At 31.1% G+C, this 8,031-nt stretch overlaps 1 pseudogene; it reads left to right on the forward strand.

The window, feature by feature from the left end:
• Positions 1-722: 722 nt before the first annotated feature.
• Positions 723-6,925, forward strand: LOC143042500 (uncharacterized; annotated as a pseudogene).
• The last annotated feature ends 1,106 nt before the right edge of the window (positions 6,926-8,031 follow it).

The following is an 8,031-nucleotide window of genomic DNA, read 5'->3' on the forward strand; positions in this document are numbered from 1 at the left end:
TTTTAGTCAAGGTATTTTTTATGGAGTTGAAGTTCAATAAACTTGAAACTCAGTACAGATGTTCCCTATTATATGATCTTTCTAATTTTATTGGCAAATTAAAGTTTTAATCCCATTTTCACAGTCCACTGAACATAGAAAATGATAGTGAGGATGGGACATCGGTGTACTATGGACACATTCTTGTTTTCTATATGAATTAGGCCGTTTCTAGTTTCACTTTGAATTGTTTTATTTGTCACTTCAGGGCCTTTGACAGTTGACTATACTGTATTGACTTTGCTCATTGTTAAAGGCCGTGCAGTGACCTATAGTGGTTGATTTCTATGTCATGTTGGGCTCTTGTGGAGAGTTGTCTCATGTGCAATCATACCACATCTTCTATTTTTTTTCTCTTTTGTTTTGTTTTGTAAGTAAGGAAAATTGTATGTAAAATTTGTTTTGTGATTGTTGGCAAAACAAAATTGAAAATGGTATAGAGGTAAAAAAGAATATTTCCCACCAGCAGAAAAAATCATGCGTATAAAAATGAACAGGGTTATGAAAATACATTAAAAATACTCTTGGTATCAACTATTTTTATGAAGGAAACAATTATGTGAAAAAAACAATTATAATTGAGGAGCAAGATTCCTTTCGACATGAAAGTGGGTGTAACACGTAATTAATGAAATCCAGTGACATAAAAAAAATATTCAATTGAAATCTTTTTTTTGTAGGAACAGCTTCAATGATTGGGAAAAAGACGGGAAAGGTTGTTGGCTATAGTGCTCGATACAAGAGATGCAGAAAATGCGATGTGGAAAAATTGAAAAAAACGGTTACCAACAAAACATAAATGTCGTAAGAATTGGTGTGGCTCAGCCAAATCTATGGAACCAGACATGATTGTGGAAATACTCAAAGACGCCAAAAAGAAAGATACCCCGGTAATTACACTTATAGGAGATGACGATTGCACAGCATTCAGTCGGGCAAGATGTGAAGTTGACTTATGTTTGGAAAAGGTCAGTGACATCAATCATGTAAAGAAGAACATATCCAATAGGCTCCACAAAATAAAAGGCAAATATAAAGAACTCTCAGTAAAAACTATTACTGCTCTCCTTAAAAGCTTTTCTTTCATGTTAGCCCAAAACAAAGGTGACTCAGACAGAATAAAGAACAGTTTACCATCTGTAGTGCTACACCAGTTTGGTAAGCATGATGTATCTGGAGATTGGTGCCAAATGAAAAACAAACCCACAGCAAAGCATAGAAATCTACCATGGGGTGCAGATCTCAAAGATGAAAACATGAAAAAAGATCTTTTAAAGGTGTTTACAGACCTTGACCCGGGAAAGTTGAGCAAACTAGATTCCAGTAATCCTAATGAAAGCTTTAACAACACGGTTCGGTCAAAGGCCCCAAAAGACAAGCACTAGAGTGAGAGTGGAAGTTTAGCTCACAGATTGTCTGCTGCTGTTTGTCAAAAAAATGAAGGCTACAAATATGTTGCACAGGTACTAATAACTTACTTATATAAAGTAATATAAAAGCATTCATCAAATTACTTTTTTAAACAGATCATATGATTTATAAACTTAAAAAACTGTAAAACTGGTTCACTAATTAGGTTAAGTTGAAAGATAAACCGTAATCACATGGAACTCATAGATATAAATAAGAAGATGTGGTATGATCCCAATGAGACAACTCTCCACGAGACAAAATTGACACAGAAATTAACAATTATATATATAGGTCACTATACGACCTTCAACAATGAGCCAAGCCCATACTGCATAGTCAGCTATAAAAGGCCTGAAATGACAATGTAAAACAATTCATAGAAAACTAATGGCCTTATTTTTATAAAAAAAAACAAAAAACAAACAAATTTGTAACACATTAACAAACGACAACCACAGAATTACAGGTTTCTGACTTGAAACAGGCACGTACATAGAAAAAAATATATCAAAAAGAATAATATAAATGTTGTTAAGAATGGTAGCTTTGTGAAATGTTATTATACAAAATGTAAGACACAGCTCCCAAGTTCTTGTGTGTGTGTTATTAGGTCCATGAAGAGCTTGGTCTTAGTGCTGGAATTGCCACGACAGTAACAGCTGCAATAAGAGACAAGGATGTTAACAGGAAAAGGACTGTAACAAAGACTAAGAAATTTAAGGTTTGATTTAAAAACATTTCAGAATTTTCATTAGGACACAATCTTTATACATTGAATGACTTTGAAGGAGACTTAGTTTTATGCAGCCTTTTTAAATTTCTCATTTTCATGAAAAAAGAAATTAGAAATCCCTTTTTTTGTGGGAGTTATATCCCTTTGATCATATAGAATGAAATTTTTAAATAAAAAAAAAATCCTCTAAATTGATGTTTTTTTGAATTTTATATAAAATATTTGACTATTGTATCATTATAACTATGTGAATAAACATTACATTTGTCATGCTTTAGTGTGTATACTTTACTTTCTACATGAAACAATGCAAAGGAATGTTTATTTCTTATATTTTACAGTTACAACATTTAAAACTTAAAAGTCAGAGATCTTCAGAAACAAGAAGTCATGAAATCAGGGAAGGGGACACTTACTGCTCAAATGTCATTGGTATGTATAAAAAAAAATTGTTCTTAAGATAGCTAAATGGGTTTACAAATATACATTAGCCATCTTTTATCTATACGTTTTCAATTAGAATTCTAAAAAACAATAATTGTTCCCACAACATATTATTAAAGCACTACTGGTATATTAAATATATTTCAAAATATCTAATACAAAATTAATATAAAATTATAGTTATAATAGATTTATTTGGGATTTACTATTTTCTAACAAAGAAAGATAATTCTTGTTAGAGTTTTTTGACAAGATAGATATTTGGGGAATATGATCGAACTTTCATGATAAACAACCTTTTAATATAATTTTGACAATGAAAGAACACGACTTATTTCCATTAATAAACTTGCCCTGCTAACATTATTGATAAATATTTTATGAAACTGATTAATTGTTACTCTTTTTTGAGTTTTGTATTTCATATCTAATATTATGTTTTTTTCAAATATCCAAATATCCAATTTTCAAATATCCAATTATCCAATATATAACATGATCAAAATAAGAAAGAAATTTGAAATCAAAATGTATTTTGAAGATTTAACAAATAGAAAGTGTTTCCATTACTTTTCATATGACAGTGGATTACAACACAAACACCAAAACAGTGTTATTACATCCCTTCCGCCTTTTTTCCAATTTTATTCATTATATTGAATTTTTCCAGATAGGTCTTCTTACAAGATGTAATTTGACCTCAATTGTATATTTTAGCTGATGCACAAGAACCTGATTTGACAGTTATTCCAGGACCATCAGAGGACAACTGTGAACATATTGAGAAAGTTGTAGTTTTTTATGATTTAGAGACCACAGGACTAAGTATGATATAAATATAAATTGGAAATAGTAAAACATCAAGTTTATTTGTACAAGCTTTAGGAGCAAGGGAACATGCCAGACTTGCCAAACAATTTCACCTATTAGCCAAGTATTCACAAAAACTTGATATTTTCTGACAATATTATATACTTATTGACTGACTGGCTATTAGGACAAATCATTGAATGGATAGAGTTGAGTGGAAACATAATTCAAACTTGCTATTGTCTGAATAAGCCAGCCAATAAGTTTTTTTTTTATACAGAAAACCATGGCATCAGAGTGATGTATTATCAGACTATGATGTCACTTTTATCCAAAGAAAAAAGTTGAGGAAATGATTAAAAACTATTTGCTGGTTAAGTCTTTTTTACTATTAGGTGAATAGTCTAGAGAAAGTTTTGTAAAAAAAAAGCTTGTGTTCGTTTATAGTTCTATTAAAAAAAACCACTGAAGTATAACAATGATATTATTTTATTCGGGAAAAAAAAACCACCTAAAATTTTTAAAAATCTAGACAATCAGGAATTCATTAGTTGAGCCAAATAAAGTCCTTCCATCTTTTTTATCTGCAACTTTTAAGAATGCCTCATCAAGGAAATGTTATGACACTTACACAAAATTTAAGTCATAGATGCACATTTATTGGATAACATAAAGAAAAATAATCCTGGGCTAAGAAATTCCAAGAGAGATAATTGATATAATTTCGTTAATCAAATGTGGGATTTGGGGGGTATCCTTTAGTAAGTTGACTCATTGTCCTATGCAATACTCTCAGACTGCTAAGTACTATCCACACTGGTCTGTGTCCACTATTGTTACTCTTGGTTTTATGATGCAAAAGATATTTGCAGTTGAACTTTTACCATGACAATCAATCAATCTACTTATTTTCATCAAATTATTAAGTTACTTTCTTTTTTTTTTACAGGTAGACAAAGTTCAATTCACAAATTTCTGCAGTTTGTGAGGAACATGAATTAAACAGATACGCAACTCCTACTCAAGAAATTTCAGAGGATGCATGTAGAGTGACAGGATTAAAGTTTAACACAGCGACAAATGAGCTCCTTTACAATGATGAACCAGTTTCTCATAAACACCCACAACAAGTTCTTTTAGATTCCATACAGTTTTTAATGTCACTTTGTGCCAGTGACAAACACATTGTGCTTGTTGCTCATAACAATAGGCGATTTGACAGTATCATACTGTTTAATCAGTTAAAATTTTATAAATTATGGAATCATTTTTTGAGATATATTGTTGGATTCTGTGATACTTTACCATTTTTCAAAATGTTATATCCAGAATTCGAAAATTACAAGCAAGAGTATATTGCTCAGAAACTGTTGAATGAAGCTTACTCCGCTGACAACGCTTTAGATGATTGTAGAATGCTTATGTCTCTTGTAAAAAAGACAGAGAAAATTGATGTTCTCCTATCTGACTATTTTTACAGCAGTCACCAAGTTACATTTCATGGTGTGCAACCAAATAGTCATTAGAACTCTTGTTAAGAAATAAGGTCCTCTCTAGAACAATTTTCAAGAAACTTGAAGATTCATCATTGACTTACAATCATCTGAAAATTTCTTATCATAGAGATGGATTCGATGGTCTGTTTTATTTGTTGAGTGAAAAGACAGGCAGTGGAAAGGCCAGAATTAGTACCAATCGTCGAGTGATTCAAAAGATAGCTGACTTTTTTTCTAATGAAGAATGATGTTATCAGTATAAACATAAACATGTATTGATAAATAGGGCAGCATTTAATATTTATACCCCCGCTTTAAAAAAAATAGGGGTTTACTGTTTTACCTCTGTCTGTCCCATGAATATATTTTATCTAATTTTTCTGAGGAACTACTAGACCAGGATTTCTCAAATTTGGTTTCAGGGTTTATATAAGTAAGCTTTAACCTGTGATGCATTTTAAGATTCATCACGGAGCAACTTCCTGTTTAACGAAAACAAGTATGATTTTACACATGATAGCCAAGTTGAATTTTTTTGTCACATTTTTCTCAGAAACTACTATATAAGGATTTATAAAATTTAGTTTTAGGGTATATATAAGTCAGCAATTCCATGTGATTCTTTTTCAGATTCATCAATCAACAACATCCCGTTTATCTATCACTTGTATCAATTCACACATGATAGCAATGTTGAAAATTTTAGTCTCATTTTCCCCAGCAACAACTTCAATTTACCAAGATTTCCGAAATTTCAACAACTTTCTATTTTATAAGGAAATATTCAGGTGGGGGTATCATCAGTGAGCATTTGTAAGAGTAGTATGTAATTCTGTCTGTCTATTAATCTTTGGACAATGATTTCTTCGCTTCTATGAGAGGGAATGATTTTATATTTAGCCCAGAGCTTGATCATAGAGAGTTGTAATGTGTACCAGTAAGCATTTTTTTTTATCTACAATGCAGCCAAATTAATTACTCAATTTAAAGTATATGACTGCTGAATGTACAAGGAAATTATTTTTGTAAAGTTTTCCTGGCTTTTATGAACTGATGAAAGGGGATGATTTTATATTTGGCACAAAGCTTGAACATATTGAGATGTAACGATTAAGCAGTTTTTAGATCTGTAGTTCAGCCACTTTGTGTTTGCTGATAGTTTGAAATGTAACTACTCATTGTACAAGAAAAGTTTTTCTTCAAAATTGTCTAAGCTTCTATGAAAGGGAATAATTTCATATTTGGTCCAGAATAGACTCCAGATCTTAACATGTTGAGTGCAATAATTAGATCTTCAGTGCAGGAACTTCCTGTTAGAGGGTAGTTTGAAATTTTAATACCAATTGTGTATAAGGAAAATTTGTGAACAAAATTTTGTTGGCTTCTGTACAAGACAATCATTTTATATTTGGTAACCTTTTGTAAATTTGTGTAATACTAATGGATATCTTGGATAAACCAGTAGGAACACTTGAATCGCTTTTCTAAGTGACCATCTGTTCAGTTTATATTGATAAGGTATGCTTGGAAGGATGGGTACTTCAATAAACACCTTTGCCAAAACTACTTCCCTAATATATTCATGCGCAGTACACATGAAAAGAATTTGAGGTCTGAAGAAAGATAAAATTTGGAAAAACAAATATAAAAAATGTATCAATTAATAATTATCGGAATTTAGCACATTTATTTAGAGGTTGTTGCTTTGTAATCTGGTCTCTGACTCACAAATTTAACATAAAAGCCCTCTTTTTTATTTGTAAGTTTAGGACTCTGTCCAGTAAATAAGTTTAATCCTATAATGTTGCACAAAAATTACAATTTCATTTGCTGTCAGTTATCAACCTTATGTTTTAGGGACTTCAAAAATCTGTTCATATACATATATAGTGGTTGTCACATAACAACAACAGGTACCTTGTTTTCATTGTTGAATTTATGTTATTTGTTATATTGTTAATATTGAAATTATTAAATACTCAAGCAGTAAGAGATTGTTTTTTTATTATGTTTATCTGGCATAGAAACAAAAAAATAGATCAGGGAGTGTTAGTTTTGTCTGTAGTAATGAACATTGTGGGAACAAATGCATACAGTCATCACCAAGTCTCCTGGTGCAGTAGATATAAACAAAAAAAGAAGATGTGGTATGATTACAAATGAAACCGATTCAGCTATAAAAGGCTCACTATATGATCTGCACTGAATGACATTGGAATTGTCCACTGACAGTCTGCTCCATAGTGCCTCAAAAACAATTAAAACAGTTAAATACAATGGCACAGCAAAATATCAAGATATATTATATGACAGATAACAAGACTCATCATTCCCAGAGAGGAGTTCACACGGCTTTAAAAGTACCCAAGCCACCAGGCTATAAAGACCAGCTTTTAATGATTTCAACAGGATTCTGTATGAGATATCTGTTTTTATAGTTGACCCCTCACAAGTTTTTATATATATTCGTCTACTAAAAGTAGGGGGATTATAGTCTTTAGATCTCTTTGTCCGTCAGTCCATTGGTACAAACTCTGGTTGAACTGCAGGTGGAAGTAATTTTATTTTACCATCAAGGGTTGTGCTATCATTATGAAACTTTATGAACCTATATGCATCAGAGTATAAATAATATCATTCTGGAATTGAACCCTACTCATCAACTTCATGGTTCATTGATTATGCAAAAAAGGTATTTCATTACATTTTATTTTTTTAGATATTCAATTTGTGTTTTGAGATGTTCCCCATTCAGATTTTCAAATAATATTTTCATTTGCAAGTCTTTTACTAGGAACCTATTTTTTTCAAATAAAAATGTGCAATTCAATTCCTATTGATATTTTCTATTTGTAAAATAAAAAAAATAAAAAAAAAGTTTTGAGATTCTCCCTACAAAAATTATTTAATTTTTGCTTGTGAAGATATAATAATCAATGACTCTCTTGAAATTTTGCACCTCCCCCCTACCCCCCCCCCCCCCCCCCGACCCCTCCTCGTGAAATTTTACCTTTAATTAAAGCATGTTTTTTCTATTAATAATTACAGTTTTATTGATCAGGGATAACAAAGAGCCAACTTATTACATTTTTAAAA

Source organism: Mytilus galloprovincialis, chromosome 8 (assembly GCF_965363235.1).
Source record: "Mytilus galloprovincialis chromosome 8, xbMytGall1.hap1.1, whole genome shotgun sequence".
In the NCBI taxonomy this organism is placed as follows: Eukaryota; Metazoa; Mollusca; class Bivalvia; order Mytilida; family Mytilidae; genus Mytilus; species Mytilus galloprovincialis.